This window comes from Pan paniscus, chromosome 17 (assembly GCF_029289425.2).
Source record: "Pan paniscus chromosome 17, NHGRI_mPanPan1-v2.0_pri, whole genome shotgun sequence".
Taxonomy (NCBI): Eukaryota; Metazoa; Chordata; class Mammalia; order Primates; family Hominidae; genus Pan; species Pan paniscus.
Genome location: NC_073266.2, coordinates 55,138,451 through 55,158,384, shown reverse-complemented (window position 1 = coordinate 55,158,384; position 19,934 = coordinate 55,138,451). Strand labels below are relative to the sequence as shown.

The 19,934-nt window shown below is 41.5% G+C and overlaps 1 long non-coding RNA gene across 1 annotated transcript; it reads left to right on the top strand.

Moving 5' to 3' along the window:
* Positions 1-1,689: 1,689 nt before the first annotated feature.
* LOC134729227 (uncharacterized) lies at positions 1,690-3,888 on the top strand. The gene is made up of 2 exons (XR_010110120.1): positions 1,690-1,933; positions 3,421-3,888. It is a non-coding gene; the product is annotated as an uncharacterized LOC134729227 (long non-coding RNA).
* The last annotated feature ends 16,046 nt before the right edge of the window (positions 3,889-19,934 follow it).

Here is a 19,934-nt window from a genome sequence, read left to right as displayed (position 1 = left end):
TCCAAAGGATGAGCTGACTGGAGCTGCTGGCATGGAACCCAGGCAGAGGGCCACTGAGAAGTTTGGGACCACCACAAATATACCCCATTAGGGCAATGCCCAACAGAACTGTGGGGGTGAGTCCCCCCTAGAGACCCTACACCTGTAGAGCCTCCAGCATACAATCGCAGCCTGGAAGAGCATCAGACACACAACTCCATCCCATGAGAGCTGTGGCAGAGGCTGTGCCCAAAGCCGAGACAACAGGGCTACCCAGAGCCTTGGGGGCTCAACCCATCTCCAACAAAGCTGCAGAGGCAGAACTGCTGTCTCAGTCAGTCTAGAAGACAGAACCCTCACCACCGTATGCCTAGAGAGCAAAGCATCAAGCCAAGGAGACTTAAGGCATAATGTAATTTGCCTGTTGGGTTTTAGACTTGCTCAGGACCTCTTCCTACTTTCTTCTTTCCTATTTCTCCCTTTTGGAAGAGGATTGTCTATCCTATGTCTGTCCCTCCATTGTATCTTGGAAGCACAGGACATGTTTGATTTCACAAATTCACAGCTAGAGAGGAATTTGCCTCAGGATGACTCATATCTTGAGTCTCACCCATATCTGAATTAGATGATATTTAGAAGATAGTTTCAACTTTGGGCTTTTGAATTGACAACATGTGAGAAGTACATGAATTTTGAGGGGCCAGAGTGAAATGCTATAACTAAATATTTGCATCTCTCCCAATGTATGTGTTGAAACTCTATTCCCAATGTGATGGCATTTGGAGGTGAGACCTTTGGGAGGTGATTAAGTGACTTAGAAATGGGATTAGTGCCCTTATAAAAGAAGGCCCAGAGGGATCTCTCACCCCTTCAGCCATGTGAGGTTACAGTAAGAGGACAGCTAGCTATGAACCAGGAAGCGGGCCCTCACCGAACACTGAGTCTGCAGGCACCTTGATCTTGGACTTCCCAGCCTCCAGAACTTTGAGAAATAAATTCCTGTTGTTTATAAGCTACTCAGTCTATAATACACTGAAGCCCAAATGGACTAAGATAACCCCTATACTCTTAAGTGTCCCAAACAGCAACAGGTGAGTGAGGAGGTGTTTGGTTGGAGTCCTAGGTGGGAGAGGCAGGCTGGGTAGCAGGTGATCCAGGAGCAGTGGTACACCTGGACCCTGGACTGCCCTGGCCTGCTTCAGAAGGCCACTCCTGGCTGAGTGTAGCCCCAAATTCCATTTTGCTTGCTTGCAAGGCAAGGGATAACTCTGGCGAAAAGGTTAACTAGTCTAATCACAGCAAAGGTCAGGACCCCAGTGATGGAAGCAGACTTTTCCTGCAAGAGTGGAGGACATCTCCATAGGAGAAGCAAACCGAGGCACTCTGATAGAAAGGCTTTTATGTTATAGGGTTTGAGTTTCCTTTTTTCAACCTTCCGGGAAAAAAAAAAAAGTAGTCAAGAGGCTGTCAGGCAGCTCAGCGTCTCCATTAGAATTCAGAGTATTCCACAGTAATTACAAAACAGCTGTAATGGAAAATTGGTAGTCAAACCCATTTTCCAGCGACTAGAACGGTGAATGGGCTCCATTATGTTCCTAATTCTCATTAACTTAATTTGCATAGGAAACAATGAAGGAATACATAATGAGGTACAGTGGGCAAGCAGCCCAGCCCTGGCCCCCACGGTGCTGGGCTCAACCCACAGTGACCCACCCCAAGGGAGGGAAGGCCAAGTGCTGCTGTTGGGCTGGACTCCACTGGGCAACCTGAGGCTGCTGCCCTGAGCTAGTCCAAAAACTAGCGAGGTGGAGGATGACTGCTTGCCTGTCACTTGTCCAGGATCACCTTGCCTCAGCACGCCCAATGCAAATCCTATTTCTTCTCTCCACTTCCCTCCCCTACTCTTGGTAAGGCTGAAGAACTGGAGCAGAAGGAGGAGGGAACTTGTTTTCGGGTAAGCAATTCCAGGCTTTGGCTGTGTGTGCACGCATGTTTCTCCCTACAAATCTGGTTTTAATTATAATTGGCCCTGGCAAAAGAATGAGATCAGCAGCTGGGGAGTGGGGTGGGGTTGGGGTGCAGAGATAGGCCTGAGCTGAGCCCTGGGTGCTTTTGAGGAAGTGAGGACAACAGAGCCTAGCTCCAGTTTTGCTACCTTAAGCCATAGTGACCACATCAGACCAGATCTTTGCTGGTGGATTGAATGGAACTCGAAGTAAGGCAGAAACAGGTCACAGCCAAAGCTCAAAGCTCAAACAGCCAAGCTATCTCCGATTCCACCTACCAAGCTGTGACGGTAGTGGAAAGCCAGAAGTTCTTTGTGTTCTCTGTTTTAACAAATAAAATTACAAACCCAAAAAAATAGTGGTACCTTCAACTCACAGTGAGTTTAGGCATCTATGATATTTTAGACACTATACTGGACTGTCTCAATGAATCTTTACAGCAAAACTGCCAGATAAGAATTATATCAATTTCATTGACAGGGAAACTGAAGCTCAAATAATTTTATATGCTGATGGTTTAGCTCTTCACAGGCAAAGTCTGGTCTTATGGACCAGCTAGTCCAGCCAAGCTGATGCTTCCCAAACTTTCTAGCTTCACGACACTCATAGAAAATGATCATATTTGTGTAGGGTACTCAGGGTGAAGGAGAGAGAATATGGAACCTGAAGAAGGCTGTCCCAAACTCCACTTGGTTGAGGGGATCAGTATTTCAACCCATATGTGTTGGAAACCTCAAGTCTAATTCATAGGAAAATGCTGGCCCCTTCCAAGAGCTACCAGGAAGGTGTATATGCCAGCAATATCCCAACAGTGTCTCACTTGATAAAACAAAAATGTCTGAAATCCCACTACTAGTTTGGGTTAATTATTGCCCTCCACATATTTCTCTTTTTAAATGCATATCTCTGTAGGTGATGTATAATATTCATCCCATAAAGAAATGCAATGTAAGGAGCATTTAACTCAAAGTAAGAGACTCGGGTTTGTTTCCTAATTCTGCCACTACATAGCTGAAAGAGTTATGCAATTCATTTCAAGGGAGCTGGACCAGATAATTTTCCTTCTCTTAAAACTCTGCAAAGGTACCTGTGTAGGCTTTTATCTTGAGGTGAGAATGGGAATGGGTCAGTGCTGTGCCAAATGCTGAAAGGAAGAATGGCATAGGCAAAGTGAATGAAAACAACCTTTTTTTCCAAAAATTAATCATTCCAAGCTGCTCCACACCAACCCTATTATCCTCATCATCTCCAACAGCAATTCCCTGAGAATGTACTAAGTTCTGGGCATCACACATATATGGTTCATAATCCTTGTAACAACACTATGAGATGGGTTTCATCATCACTGTTAGATATGGCACTGTCATGATAAGAGGTTGAAGCCATACAGCTGGGTGTTTCACCTGCTCTTCATGTGCTTCTCTGTCTTACCTAGAGCCTGCACTTTCTTCACTTTTTGCAACAACTTGCTGCCTCTCCTCTACCTCCTTCTGAGCCTGGAGTGGATGACGTGGTCTTCACCATTTCAGTGAACTCTTGATGCTCATGGTGAATTTGGGAGCACAAGTGTGTCCCATCTCATTGGCTCCCAATCTCATCGTCAGAGACACTACCTATATCCAAAATAACTGGAGATGATTTAAGCAGAACTTTTGGTTGACTTGACCAATTGGATTGGTTCTTCAGGTGCCATAGCCATGCATCCCAGACAGAGACGCCCTTGACAACCAACACAGCAATCCTTTGTGTCCAAGGCCAAGGAAAACAACTAGTCTGCATTCATGTGCACAAACTCTTGTCTTTCTGTTTGCGCCCACCAGAAATCAGTTCATACAGTGCTCAGTGTTTGTTGATTAATGAGTTGACTTACTGCCTTTATTAATAACCAAGACTATTTACTCTGTGCCTGGTATGTGGAATCATTTTATCAAGAGTTATGGAGAATTTTACATTTCTCTAGTTTGTAAAGCACATTTAGATTTTCTATCTCAGTCTTCATATTGTTCCTCAGAACTGCTTGCTTCAGACAAGGCACTGAGAGATGGTCTCCTTTCTTGATGCCAACCTCATGGCTTAGGGAGTTGCTGTAGGATATGGCAGGAAAAGCCCAAGAGACCAAGTTCAATGTTCTAATGTCGTCCAACTTCATCCCTGATTTTAAAGAGAAATACCAGCTGGCCTATTTAACCAAGCACCAGTTCCAAGCAACTCCCACTCTCAAATGGACTGGCTTTTAGATTAGTTTTCCTGCAGGTTCTCCAAGCACTGTCCCTAATTTCCTATATATAAGAGAGCAAAGCTGAAGATGTGCTAGAAAGATTCAGGGCTGGTTTGTTTGTTCCCTTCTTGGGTTCACTCAATGGCACTTACACACAGACAAAAACCCACTTGTGGCTGAAGTCTCCCACGCAGAGTTGCAGGCACGCAGCGTTCCCTCAGTAAAGTGCCTCTTGCTGTGTTCCTGGGAACCAGCACCGCACCACACAGCTCTGCCAACTGCGTCACTTTTAGATTCTGGGCTTTGAAACCAAATAAAAATTGATATGTGTGTAATCACATTTGTTTAATTAAAGTAACACATCTGTGCAGTAAATATTCCAGCACGAGCTGGTCAATAGCAAATCCTCAGCATGTACAGTAATAATTGACTAATGTAATTAAATGCATGTCAGAGTTTTAAAAGAAAATATAATGAGATTTCATCATTTTATATGTACAGGTAATTAGTTCTTAGGAATGTGAGTAAAAGCAAATTATCTACAGATTTGAACTATCAGCAGATAATTCAAATGACCTAGTTTGGGAGAGAAAATGGTATCTAAAAACTAGAGAAATTTAAACCAAAACAAGCATTTTTTTACTATTAAATCAGAAAGCTACGTTAAGAAATGAGAACGAATAATTTTGCTCAACGTGTTTTCATGGAGCTTTTCTCTTTGGATGAGTTGTGCCATAGTGAGGGCACCAGATTGGAGTGAAGTCTCTTCTGGCCTCCTGGTTCATGCTCCTCTTCCAGCTGTCTAGGTATCCAGGAACTTCCTAGCCTCAAGTTCCAGTTCATTGTAAACAAATTTTTCTTTTGGTTTCTTCTGTGTTTAAGGTGACCCACTTCCTGCTGCTTCTCAACAGTTCCTGTTTCGTCCAAGAGTTATCATCCCAGTTCCTGGATGGCGCATGCACATAGAGGGCTTGGGAAGGGCATTCCAAGAGTAGGGAACAATATGAGCAGATGACGCAAAGATAGAGAAAAGTATATGTCCTGTTTGGGAAGCAGAGAGGAGCTCAGTCTGGCTGGGTAAGAGTTCAGTAGAAGAGAAGGAGATGTGGCTGTCAAAATAGGCAAGGATATGATGGGCAGAAACTTGAATATCAGCCAAGAAGTTTGAGCATCATTCTCTGAAGGCCATATAAAGTTGCTGAAGATGCTGTTTTTTGCTACTTCACTCAATGCTGATCATGCCAAATGCTTCAAGAATCTCAACACTCAAATACAAACTAGCTGCTTGTAGAAACAGTCAAGTCCTCATCACAAAAACCTGGTCATTTTGATATTAGGGTTATTTTTCTCCATGATGAAAGCTATCTGTACACTTCTCTCTCCCACTGGGTGATGCCTCAATTTCTTTCCCTTCTCTAAATCCCTGCAAATGTTGACACTGCCACCTTAATGGTCCACCTTAGTGGCTTATCTTAGCAACTGTAGCTCTGGATTGTCAATCAGAGTTTTATTGCCACAGGCAGACTAAGCATGGGCAAGGACAGCATGAGCCTGTCCTGTGCATTTGAATTTAAATTTTCCATATGTATACACAGGCTGTTTAGCTTCATCTTTGCTGCCATGATTCTGTGTCAGGAAATAGCAGTGAGAGAACAGAATGACCATGATAAATGCAAGATTTGGCCATCGTTTGATACGACAGCCAGATGTTCCTCACTAGTTGAAGGGCAGAAGCTTTATGGAGTTTCATGGTTAGTGGCTGTACTGAGGGATATGCCACTCACTCCCTGGCTTGCACCCCTTGGGATCAGAGCCTTCCTTCTCTGGGACAGTTTGTGCTGGTGCATCAGTGACCAGAGCTGAGCGTCAATGTGGCCCCATATTTACAGCTTAATAGTGGGCAGTTAATAGTTCCTACAACAGCAACAAAAATTGCAATAACAATAGTAATAAAGAGGAAACCTATAAATTAAAAGACACAGGCATATCAACCAAAAACAATGTACTTATTTAACAAATAACAAATAACTTATTTGGATCAAACAAACTGAAAATTTCTACATATAAAACAACTGGATAAATAAAATCACTTGCTAGATATTTGTGCACAAGGAATTTTAAGTTTTAGGTATAACAATTATGTCATGGTTTTAACCTGTCAATCTTTTTCAACAAAGCCCTTACATTTTAGAGATACAAACCAAAACACATACAGATGTTAGGATATAATGATGTCTGCATTTCCTTCAGAATAATCAAGGAGAGGGAGGAAAAAGGAGTCAGTAAGGTTATGAATGAAAAAAGAATGTACTGGTAATTGTTGGAGCTGTGAAATACACACATAGGGCTCAATATACTAGTTTCTTGACATCTATATATATTTAAATTTTTCATTTAAAAATTGATGATAATTCTGATTTTTAGCTAGCCAAAGAGCAAAGTCCTTCTGGGTTGTTAATTTATGGCTAGAGTTTGAGGTTGAACTGAGGCTGGAGCTCTGGTTCCATTTGTGGCTAGGGTTATAAATTTATAATTTATCAAGTATGGAGCAATCTACGACCAAAGAAAGAATCCAGGAGTGGTCAGACAAAATATAAAGTGGATGATCATGATTATGGGGTAACTTGGGTCTGGTCTTGAGATCAGTCTGTGGCCAGCTTTAGAGATTGGTCCAAAGCTGGAATTAAGAAGAAACTGTAGCCAAAGTAGGAGGTCATTCTTTCTGGAATTAAAGATGGTCTATGCCATCAATTACAGAATTATGTATTTCCAGAGCTAAAATTCAAACATGTGACCAAAGGGAGAGGAAGTTTTAGATTTTCTCTGTGGTGATGTGGGGTAGATGGCATGTTGGGTCTGGTATGACATCATATCAGTGATTGATAAGATTTAGAAGCCAGTGTGTTGAAGTCAGGATTAACTATGAATGATTTCAGGGAGCTTATTTGTGACTGGGGTTAAGGGAGTCTACAGTTCAGTTTCTCACTGGGGTTTTGAGGTGGTTTTACACTCTAGGATGCACAATTGGTATGACCCGAGGAAGGAGGGTATCTAAAAATGTCAATAACTAGGCCCTACCTAAGGCCATTGATCCTGGAACTCTGAGGGCCAGGGCCAAGACTTTGATGAGAAGCCCTAAGTTAGAGTGTCACAGAGTGACCAGACTAAGATATCCTTTATATCTGAAGTTAAAAGGTGTTCTGTGACTAGAGTTTCAAGTGTAAGGAGTTAGGCAGTGGCTACATAATAGAGAAATATGTGGGCCTCCAGAATGATGCAGCCAGTCTACTTTTTTTAGCACTGTGCTAATCCTAGGGTCCCTGATTCAGACCACCCAAGAAGCACACATAAATAATGTGGTTCCTTGATTTAAAACAATGCTTCTGACCTACCTATGTAGTACATATTGGAGTCTTTTTACCTGAAGCAAGAATAGGTTTCTCCACTGAGAAGACCAAGGTCTAGAGCCTATCACCATTCAAGATCATGGATAAATGGTCCATTAGGAAACCGAACCTCAGATCATGGCCTCAGTTGATTCCTGCGCCAGCCCACTTAGCTAACTCACCTAGCAAGACCTTACCAACAACCCTATATAGAGTAAAATATATGATAAGCAATGGGGCTGAATGGAAAGAAAGTCATGAGTATTATAAATTTAAATGATAGAAGGAGGGTCTCTTAGTCCGTTTAGTGTTGCCCTAACAGAATGCATGAGGCAGGATAATTTATAAAGAAAATAAGTTTATTTTGCTCATGATTCTGATGGCTGAAAATTACAAGATTAAGTAACTGCATCTGGTGAGAGTCTCCTGCTGCTTGAATTCATGGTGGAAAGTGGAAGAGGAGCCAGCATGTGCAAAGAGATCGCATGGGAAGAGAAAAAGCAACAGAGAAAAATCAAGGAAGTGAGACTCCTTTTAATAACCTGCTCTTATGGGAACTGATACAGTTTGGATGTTTGTCCCCTCAAAATCTCATTTGGAAGTAAGAGTTCCAAAGTTGAAGGTGGGGCCTGGTGGAGGTGATAGCATCATGGGGCCAGATACCTCATGAGTAGTTTAGTACCATCCCCTTAGTGATAAGTGAGTTCTTGCTCAGTTAGCTCACAGGAGATCCGGTTGTTTAAAAAAGTCTGGGAACTCCCTCTTCTCTCTTCTCTCTCTCTTGCTCCTGCACCCACCATATGATGCCCCTGCTCCCCCTTTGCCTTCAGCCATGATCGTAAGCTTCTAAAGGCCTCACCAGAAGCAGATGCTTCCTGTACAGCCTGCAGAACCATGAGCCAATTAAATCTCTTTTCTTTATAAATTACCCAGCCTCAGGTGTTCCTTTACAGCAATGCAAAAATGGACTAACACAGGAATTAATTCATTCCCATGAGAACTAAAACTCACTCACCCACAAGGGAGTACATTTCTATTCATAAGTAATCTACCCCCATGACCCAAACGCCTCCCACGGAGTCCTGCCTCCCTACACTGCCACACTGGGGATCAAATTTTAACATGAGTTTTGGTGGGGCAAACAACATCCAAACCATAGCAAAGGAAGAGAGGAAAGATGTGTCTCCTAACTTTTCCTTAATTAGTAAATGCTTTCTTGAAGAGGTAAAATTCTGCAACCCAACACGTTGCTATGGATTCCATTTAATTAGTCTATGACATGCTTAATGTACGCCTATTTTTGTACCCATGAGGGTGTCTAAGTCATAGCTCTGTTCATAAGAAGCTTGTAACCTAGGACAGCAGGGGCTCAGAGTCAGCTGAACAGGAAAGACATGAGAAATGATGTGAGTGGACTAGGTTGCAACACCACTAGGTTGATGGTCCCTGTTGGCTCACAGTTCTGTAGGCTGTACAGGAAGTCTGGTGCCAGCGTCTGCTTCTGGTGAGGCCTTTGGAAGCTTATAGTCATGGATGACGGCAAAGGGGGAGTAAGTGCATCACATGGCAGGAGCAGGAGCAAGAGAGAGAGAAGGGGCAGGTCCCAGACTCTTTCAAACAACGGGATCTCCCATGAACTAACTGAGCAAAACTCACTTATCACCAAGGGGATGGTGCTAAACTATTCATCACTATTCCAAGGCTCCAAATGGTCTTCCAGCATCTCATTGAGAAGAATAGTTAATCATTTTTTTCCTCTTAGACGGCTTCTGGGACCAAGAACTGGTCAGAATGCTTTTTATACCAATCCTGAGACCACCAGGAGGCATATTTTAGCTCCTTTAAGGTGGCCTGCGTGCTATCGAGATCCTGACCTGGGTTCTGGCAACAACGAGAAAAAGCACAGAGAAAAGGTAGCTATGGGATGAAATGTTCCAAGAGAAGGAGCTCAGAGAAATGGAAGGTAAGGTAAGTTGACTGGTGTCATTGGAGATGATAAACACTGTAGTTGCCTACCAAATGCTATCACTTTTCCTTCCTACAAATGGAATTCCAATTTAATTCAGGGAGGCAATGCATTCAGTTTCAAAGACCATTTCCTGGCCTTCACTGCTATTAGAGGTGATCATGTAACAATGTAACTAATGATATATTAGCAAAATTCTACTGGAGAAATACATAAAGCACTCCTTCCTCCTTTACACACATACTTCCCAAGTTCCAAAGCATTTTTTTCTTGCAGCAAGGAAAAGAGCATTGAAATCACCAGTTGATACACAATAACATCCTTGAGTCTGTTCCAGAATTGGACGCACTCTTCTGAATCATTCTTCTCCAGCTAGTGACAAGGAAAGAGGCATTTTCTAGGTAGGAGTGTCTTAGTCTATTCACACGGCTAATAACAAAATACCATAAACTGAGTTACTTATAAAAGTTATTTACACAGTTCTGGAGACTGAGAAGTCCAATATCAAAGAGTTGCAGATTTAGTGTTTGGTGATAGCCTGTTTTCTCCTGGCTTGAATCTTCTCACTCTGTCCTTACATAGTGGAAGTGACGAACGAGCTTTCTTGGGCCTCTTTTGTAAGGGCACTCATCCCATTTATAAGGGCTCTGCCTTCATAATCTAATCACCTCCCACCTCTTAATACCATCACATTGGGGTTTAGGATTTCAACCCATGAATTTTGGATATTCAGACCCTAACAGAGCCACTACTAGGTCTATGCTAGAGCCTTGGATGGTGCTATGACCCCACCATGCTAGCCCGAGCCATTGCAAATTGCCATCGCACATTGCCATCCAAGCAGTCTTGACAGACGCCCTGAGCATCAGAAGAAGCACCTCTTTCCCTAGTGCTTCCTCAACCACAGGAACAGCAGGAAAAGGACATAAGTGACCCATACCTCACCTTACCTGTGAACTTGTGACATCTACAGTAGAAAAGAGGAAGGGTGTACAGATGACCTGCAGAAGCTTATTTAAGAATGTCAATGGATGTGGCAAGGGCTATGGCAAGAGCTAGGACATGCTGGATTCTAGGTTCTGAATGAAACTCTTCCATCTTCCTGTTGAATTAGCTGAGGTCATAGTAAGTCAAGGATCTAGAAGTCATGGCTAGCTTCAGAGTGTGTCCAGTGATATGTGAGAGTCACTAGACCATGAGGCTACAGAGGTAGACCAGACACCAATGCCAGAGTTCCTTGTGCAGTCAACAAAGAGGAGGTCTTGACTGAGTAAAAACTGGCCAAGGGGATGGGAATAGATCTTCATTGTCTCTGCTTACCAAGGTTGGACCTCAGAGAATAACTTTCCAATTCTCCCTCCAAAAGAAGCAAGAGCCAAAGGCTCTCACACAGGCTGTGTTAGGTTGGACACAAGAACTGGGAATGGAGGAAAGCTGGGTGGCCTCTGATAGCAAAAAGTAGAGCAAATGGGAAATAAAGTCTGCCATTTTAAAGGCCAACTCTAAATAGCTAAGTAAGGGCCACGAAGTCCAAATGAAGAAGGGAGAATCAGAAAGATTCTCTTGTCTCCAAAGAGAAAGGACCTCAGCAGAGGGCAAGCAAGATGGAAGAATTAGGTTCCAGAGGGAGGAGTCTGTCCTAGCCCATAGTGAGAAGATATTGTGACAGCTGAGTTCAAATAACAACAATCCTGTGTAACCATTATTATTATTACTTGATAAATATTATTATTAGTACCCATGAATGCAGATGAAGAAGCTAAAGGTCTGCAAGATGCACAGTGAGGCAAACGGCAAACAGCATAAGAAAGAGCAAAGCTCCAGCTTGCATGTTATGCACATGTATCCCATTTTTTAGAATAAAGAAAAACTTTAAAAATGTTTTAAATAAATAAAAAATTTAAAAGAGAAGATCAAAGCTACAGCTGCAACACCAAAGCCCGAATTTTTTTCTTTTGTGCGTGCGTGTGGCCTTAATTCCATGCTGAAACATGTTCAGAGAAAGAGAAAAAGAGAGGGCACCTATGTGTTGGGGAAACTGAATGAGAAGGAAGAGCATCACCCAGAAGAAAATGATGATAATAATAGATAGTCCTGAATGTCTAACTGAGAGGTTTTCTGTTGATTTGACAATAAAGAAGATCCACTGTAACTCCTTGAACCAGGGCAGAGACCACAAAAATGGTGTTTGGGGATGTTTAATCTTGCAGGGAGAACTGGAAGATAAAAGCCTGCGGAACAGGGCACTCAGGCTTCAAGAATCAGGGTTACCTGTGTTCCCTCCTTGGCCACTGAGTCAAGAATAACCAAGTTGTTTCTTCGTCAATTTCCTTTTTCAGGCTTGCTGTTTCCCATTTCTAAGAGAGAACGAAGGTTACCAGTTATGATCATTTGTATTGGGATTCGCACCTCTGAGAGAAGTTTCTCCTTTAAAACATAGCAACATGTTCAATCCTCATTGGTTCTCATTTCATATGAAAGAGAAATGTCACAAGCAACATTCTCACCAGCTACATTAGGGGGCTGAAGTTAACCTCCCATCTAAAGAGGAAAATCCTACAAACAGCCAAATGTGGCAGACAGCCCTATATGTTACAAGATGGGAACTTCTTGAATAAGAACTTGGAATTGATGCTGCCAGGGTCTCCTCCAACTGTGATAATATGAGGATGAGATTCTAATTTTTTTAATATCAGGTCCAGCCTTCTGCCTTTAAGCAGACCTGCACTCTTGGAGGAAGCTCAAATTCCTGTTTGCCAAGGTTTTCTGCATTCCAGGGACTTGGCACTTGCTGATTCTTCTTCCTGGATGGCTCTTCTTGCTCTTTGCAAAGCTGACTCATTTTCTTCTTCCAGGTACTTGCCTGAAATGTCTTTTGCTCACAGAGGGCTTTCTTGACCATGTGCTTAAGTGGATCACCCTGTTTTTTTCTCATGATAGAACCCTAGTTATTTCCTACATGAATCTTACTACACTCTGACAATTGTATATATTTGTTTACTTTCTTAGTGTTTATCTTCCCAATAAACTCCATGCTGGATCCCCAGGATGTAGTAGTGTCTGGAACATAAAGGGTAACCAAGAAGTGCTGGAGGGATGAGGATAGATGCTTAGATGGATGGATGGATAAGTAGATGGATAGATGGATGGATGGATGATGGGTGGAGGGATGATGGATGGATTATAGATAGATGGATGGACGGATGGATGCATGGATGGATAGAAGAATGAACAAATATTTCATTAAGTATGTCATGTAAAAAGAAGGTTAGGAGGTCAAATGAGTTTGGAAAATGTGTGCTCTTCCCTTCTTGGAGATTCACAGTGCACATTAGCATTTTAAAGGGTATGAAAATTCCCCAGGAAGAAAAAACTTACTTAATTTTATTTTACCCAGCATTTCCTAAAGTTATTTTAACTCAAAATACTTCTTTTTCGTGGTACACTTACTTAACATCCTGCCAAAGAATGTTCCTTGAAACACCAGTTTGGAAAATCTGCTCCTTTATAACCATTGCCATGTTGAATAGTAATTATTTTTTAACTCTCCTTCCAGGCTGTGAGGTCTCTAAAGATATAGACTGAGACTTACTCATCTTCATATCCTCAATGTACAGCACAGTGCCAGGCACAGAGCAATACTCAGAAATAACTGAGTACCTGAGAAGGGAGGAAACAAGAGGGAGGAAGGCAAGAAGGAAGGAAAGGAGGGAGGAAGGGAGAGAGAATGTAGCTGGGTTAGTCCATAAGTAATTACTTCCTGATATGTACTTCAGTTGACTTTGAGGCAAATAGTAAAATGCTAATGATGACCTTACTATGTCAGAAGTCAGCATTACATTAACCGTCTCAGATAAATTTTAGATTAATAATTGACCTAGGGTTAGGATTTAGGGTTAATTCACAATAAAACCTCCCTGTGTCTCCTACCCCCCTCCCCCAACACACACACATAGCATTCTTAAGCTGAACTCTCTCCTGTGTCTGAGAGTCAGATAATTATTATATCTAGAGACCACTAGCAACAGTGTTACATACTGGTTAAGAATATAGGTTTTGAAGGCAAATCCAGACTCCACCATTTACTAGCTGTGTGAACTTAGACAAAGTACTTAACCTTTCTAAGGCTCAGTTTCCTCCTCTGTAAAATGCAGATAGTAATAGTATATAATTATAGTGCTGTTGTGAATATTAACTAAGACTAAAATGATATGAGCTTAGGACAGCACCCATCATGAAGCAAGTAATCAATAAACTACTACTGCCTCCTGGAGGAAGACTCTCTTTCTGATACTGACATCAAGAGCTAAGGTAATTTATCTCCCGGGTGAATTGCCTTTAGAAGAATAGCTAGGGAAACGCTTAACTCAGAAGAACCGTGATAAAATTGTAAGATTTCAGGTCCACAGAAGGACGATTTCAGGGAATGGGGCTCTTCAAATCTTATACCAAGGTTCTATATCCCCTTTGAACACCTTATGAAATTGCACATGATCCTATTTCATCTAGCACTTTGTAGATGCCCTCTGCACCACAAGGTTGGTGAGAAACCAATAATAAGCACACTTTCTCTAGAGAAAATTCAACCCACACTGTGTAGAAATGCACCTGGAGCCAGCTTTGTCCCCTCCTTCTTTGTAATCATGTAGGATTCATTCCTTTTTTCTTCACTGCTCTTTGGGGTTTGTGAATTACAAACACAGGTAACTTCTGTATGCACAATGCCTGTATGTACCTCAGGGAAAGGAGGAATTGGAGGGGCCAGGAAAGGCAGGACTATTCATGGTCTTGTCCTAGGGTGGTATTAAAGAGGGATGGGCTAGAGAGGGGGTATGGTTACAAATTTATCACCTATGCAGGGCTGAACACAAAATAAACACACAGGAAAGACTGAAATGAATTAAATACAAAAATACCATCCAAGAATTATTATTTTTAAGGAGTATTCAGATTCAGAATAAAAACGATATTCTCCCTTTCTGATTTAAAATATGCCTCAGTTATGGCCCCAATAGAAGAGTTACCTGCTCAAAAGGCTGAAAGGAACTCAGACTCTAATATAGTCCCCCAGCCCCCAGACAAGATTCATGTTAAATCAGCTCAAATGGTCTTTACCTTTCTTTTAAATAAACTTTAAACTCGTCTAGAAAATCTCAGACTCTTAGAGGTGGAAGGTTCTCTTTCCTGAAATCCAACATCTTTGACAGATGGCTGTTCAGGCTTGGAGGGAGGAGGGGGATGAGTTCAAGAGCTTCAACCCACATCTCTGTTCTTTAGAAAGTTAGTTCTAGTGTCAAGCTGAAATCTGCTTCACTGTAACTTCCATCTGCTATTCCAGTTCTGCCATTTGGAGCCACACAGGACATGTCTGCTCTCTTGCATTTGATACCCTTTCATTCTTGACCTCCACCTCCCATTGTCTCTCCTCCGCACAAAACATCCCCCTTCTCTTTGAACATTCCCCACATGCTGTGGTTTCCATATTCTTTAATATGCTAATAGCCTCCCTATGAAGCCGCTGTTTGGTTATTGTCTGTCTTAAAATGTATCTTCTACAACTGAGTCCAAATGTCCTAGATATGTTCAGGCCCACATTAGAGCACCAAGAAAATCAGTGGTGAAGAACAACAGCTTTTTCAGTCAGATATACTTGGTTTCATCATGTCTTAGCTCTGTGTCCTGGCCAAGTTAAACTCTTTGAACCTAAGTTTCTCCATTCATAAAATGAACATAATAATGTGGTTTTCAGGAGTTGTAGTCATGTATAAAAAAGCATTAAGCACAGTACTTGGTACATGGTTAGTGCAGCATAAATCGTGGCCACATAGAATGTTGATTTTTTTGTATTATTAGACATGATATTCCATTACTAGTATAAAATTTTAACAGCTATTCATGCCATTAATTCACAATGAGTCAGCCAAAATGTAACTTTTTTCTACAAATTATTGTCAAGAAACATCTCTCCTACCTTGTTTTTGTGCAACTTGTTATTTGAATCCAAATTCAGAATTTGTCTGTATTCATGTTTATCTTCTGGATCATTACTCCAACATACCAATGTCATCTTCCATGGGTAAAAAAGAAAAGATCCTCCCTTGGCCACAAGCCACAGGACTTGACTGCACACAAAGTCAGGAAGCTTTTCTAACATAAGCAGAACCCACGTGTAATTGGGGTCCTATTGCATCATGGTTTCTTTCCCCACCTGGGACTCCAGTGTCCAAACTTCCACTATCAGGAATTTGATGGGTTCATTCAACAAGTTAAAGGCATGTTTGTTGGGTGCCTTTTCCATGGCAATGACTTCTCTTGACTGGAGCTATGCAGTGGATAAGGCAGGCAAGACCCCTACTCTCATCAAGTGTACATTCTGGAGGGGGAGGACAAGCAAGAAGTGCATATATCAGATAAGTATAGACCGTACATATTATGTGTGAATAAAGCAGATGGCAAAATGGAGAGGGATGTGGGTGGGGAGAAGACCACTAGACTGGTGGTTCCAGAAGGCACCCCCTACCTAGAGCAAGACCAGGAGGTGCCAGACCCAACAGATGTACAAGTCAACACTCCCCTGGTCTATTTGGTTGTTCCTTTTTTATAAATATGAAAGACACCAAAATGAATGTCATTAAAGGCAGTAAACTGCTCTATCTTCAAAGCTTCTAAAAGCCTGGCTCGAGTTGTCTACCCACAGTAAGCTCCTCTGGCTCATGCAACAGAGCCTTCTTTGCTGTTGCCAGGAATGACAGCAGTTTAGTGTGATAATCTGGAATATCACATGCTATTTGGAAGTTAAGGGAGCAGTTAAAATGGGAAAACATATTTTTACTAAACTGGTTCTCTTGGGAAACAAAATCTTATGAGATCCATCAGAAGCTGGACACAGTAGGCCTACTTGGTGGGAAACAGTTTGGGAATCGTTTCTGTAGAGCTCGGAGCAGGTAGGGCCCAAGCTCATTCCCTGAATTGCTCTCCATCAATGTGAGAGCACCATCCTCATGGGACTATCCGATTTCTCATGAAAAGAGGCCTCCCTCTTTTCTAATCAAAAGATTAGAGGTGCACTGGGGTAGGGCTTGTTGTTTAAGCCATTCTCTCCTGGGACTCCAGGTGTACTGCCACTAAGAGCAATTTGTCCTATTTTTTCCTCAAGATGGCCTCTTCCTACCTAAGTATAGGACTTCACTTTTTCTAAAGCCCCATAGGAAAAAAACATGAGAAAAGAGGAGACTAACAGTGCTAACTAACAAATACACCTTGGTCAGAATCTGGGGAGAAGCTCTACTGGTTCCATGAGCTCTGGAGCTGAGGGGTTTATTGATTGGGTACTTGAGCCTGACAAGGAGAACAAAGCCACAGCTTGAAAAGATGGTCTCATGTTTTCCTATGGAGTAAATTAAGTCGTGAATCAGAAGTCCAGGTCTACCTCATCTGACACTGGCCCATTCACCTGCTATTGCAGTGGGGCCTTCTTTCTCAGGTAATCAGGAGTTGTTTGGGCCCCTACCCATCCCCCAGCCCTCAAAATTCCTCACTGATGCATTTGACATATATTCTCAGGTTACACTTTCCCTGGAATAATACTGTGTCCACATTTACAGATATATCAGTATACACTTTTCCACATTTACAGATATGTAGGTGTAAATACATAGAAAACTTAATGGAAAGATTCATATAAAATGTTCACAGCAGTTACCTCTGGGGAAAGGGTTTGAGTTCAGAAAAGGGAGATCAAATAGAGTTTTTTATATATCTGTACAGTTTTAATATTTGGAAGAACAATGCTTTCAGAACTTACTTGTGCAATGGAAATTAATTGTGTAAAAAAACAAAAAACACTACCAGCATCTGGGTAGAAATGAATCAGATAGACTACAAGACAAAAAAAAAAGAAAAAAGAACAGGCTCAAACTTCTCCTGTGCAGCACTAAGTATGAGAAGACTTAAGAGAAATACATAGAATTTGGGGGAAAATTCTATAACCAACCCAGTGGTTATTCAGTGATAACTATGACAACAACATATCTTCTGAATAAAATTACTCAAAAACGTATCAGTTAATCCAAAAAGGAACTGTGTTAAATAACTTAGAATAAAAGACTACAGTTCAAGAGGAATGGTGCGAGTATCAAAAGCACTTAAATGTAGAATTGAGTCTGAATGATTATAGAAAATGTGGACTCAAAAAAAAAAGAAAACATTGTAGTTTAAAGAATATAAATAATGCAAAAATAATTAATTATTAAAATTCCAGTTCTGAAATTCCCCAATAACAACAAAAGCAGGAAATGAATAGAGTTAAAAGCATGGCATAAAGTAAAACTGTACTAATGTCTTCATCCACAGAGTAGGCAACTGACAGTTTCTGCTTTACTTGGGCAAGTCACTTAACTTTCTGTGTCTCCAAATCCTGCTGTGAAGACCAATCTAATAAATATACATACATTGCTTAGCACAATAGCATGACATACATTAAGAGCTCAAACAACACTAACTGAAAATTATAATTATCATTATTATATTGACTTTTATACTTCTAAAAATACAGGCTCGAGTATATATTAGGCTACTTGATTTTTAGTAGAATTAAAAAAGATGCATCCTTAGCATTTCACAGGAGAAAACAAATGCAAATAAAATATCATCTACATACATATAACAGAAAACCAAAAACTAAAGAGAAATAATACATAAAAAGCAAGAAATAAAGGTAAAAATATTTAAAATGAACATATTGTGTGGGTTTGGTGCTCTTTCTATAAGCAGCTGAAACCCTGATTTAAATTGGCTTATGGCCAGGCGCAGTGGCTCTCGCCTGTAATCCCAGCACTTTGGGAAGCTGAGGCAGGTGGATTACGTAAGCCCAGGAGTTTGAGACCAGCCTGGGTGACATTGTGAAACCTCGTCTCTACCAAAACTAAAAAAAGTTAGCCAAGCGTGGTGGTGCACCCCTGTGGTCCCAGTTACCCAGGAGGCTGAGGTGGGAGGATCACTTGAGCCTGGGAGGTGGAGGTTGCAGTGAGCCATGATCGTGCCACTGTATTCCAGCCTGGGCAACAAAGTGAGACCTCATCTCAAAGAAATAAAATAAAATAAATTGGCTTAAACAACAAATAAAAAATTGCCTAATTTTATGTAACAGGAGCACAAAATGTAGGACAACCACAAGACCATTGATTTAGAAGCTCAGGGATACTTTCAAGAGTCCCAATTCTTCCCTCTGTCATCCTTGTGAGGACTTCCCCCAAGGCAGGCAGCAAGACTGCTGCTATCTATCACATTTCCAGGAGTACCATTTCAGTGTGATCCAGCTCAGCAGAAAGACCACCTTTTCCTGTGGCTTTCTTAAGAATTGGATATGAATTTCTTATCCAGAATTGAGTTACCTGCCCATTCCTAAGCCAATCACTGACACAAGTTGGGATTACTCTTGGACCAACTGGCTCACCCTGGGAGCTAGAGTGGAGTCAGGTTCTCCTGGGATGCAAGGGCTGAATTCCTATAAATATCTGGGCTCACTTGAGACGAGGCAGGAAGGAAAAGATTCCTGGGCAGGGAATAGCAATGTTCACTACCCATATCAGTTTTGAAAATCACTGTCAGTGTAATTAACTCCCTCATTAATAGACAAAGGCTTTTTTTGTTTGGTCAAAATACAAAATACTTAAGCTACAACTCAAACAAGGTCAGAAATAAAGGCTAAGCACTTAGCCAAGATGTATGCACACAAAAAGGAAACAAGGATAGAAATTGCAAACAAAGCATTAAACAGGCCAAGAGGGGCATTTTAGGTTGATTATGGGTGTAATCCACAATTAAGATACAAAAAAATGCACAACCTCATTTCACATTGTTATAGCATAATAGAACAAAAGCAAAATCTCTGACAAATGAGAGAAAACCAAGTGTCATACAGTAACCTCAGAAAAGTTGGACACATTTCTCTCAGGTTATGGCTGATTACATTGTCAGAAAATGGTGGAGAATTACAAATAATATGACGAATAATGCTTATCTAAAACATTTCTAATCTAAATGTCTTCTAACCTGGCTAGCCTGGTCTAAAATAAAATTCAATTGATGGCTCCAGTGATGATTATACCCTAGAAGGCAATAATGATCTCAAGGTGCACTCTGATGTTTCTTACAGCCCCTCAGGGCTCCTCATCCCAGGTCTGCTTCATCAGTCCCGAGGACTGAGCCCTCCTGTTCATCCATGTACCCCCACCACCTCCAGCTGCTTGGCCACCATCTTTGGTACCCTGCCACTGGGCCAAGGCTGCCCTTACCTTGGCAGAGGTCTCATTTCCCCTTCCTTCTCTGCACAGGTCTAGAAGATACCAGAGCAGATAACAGCCTTTAGCAAGGATTTA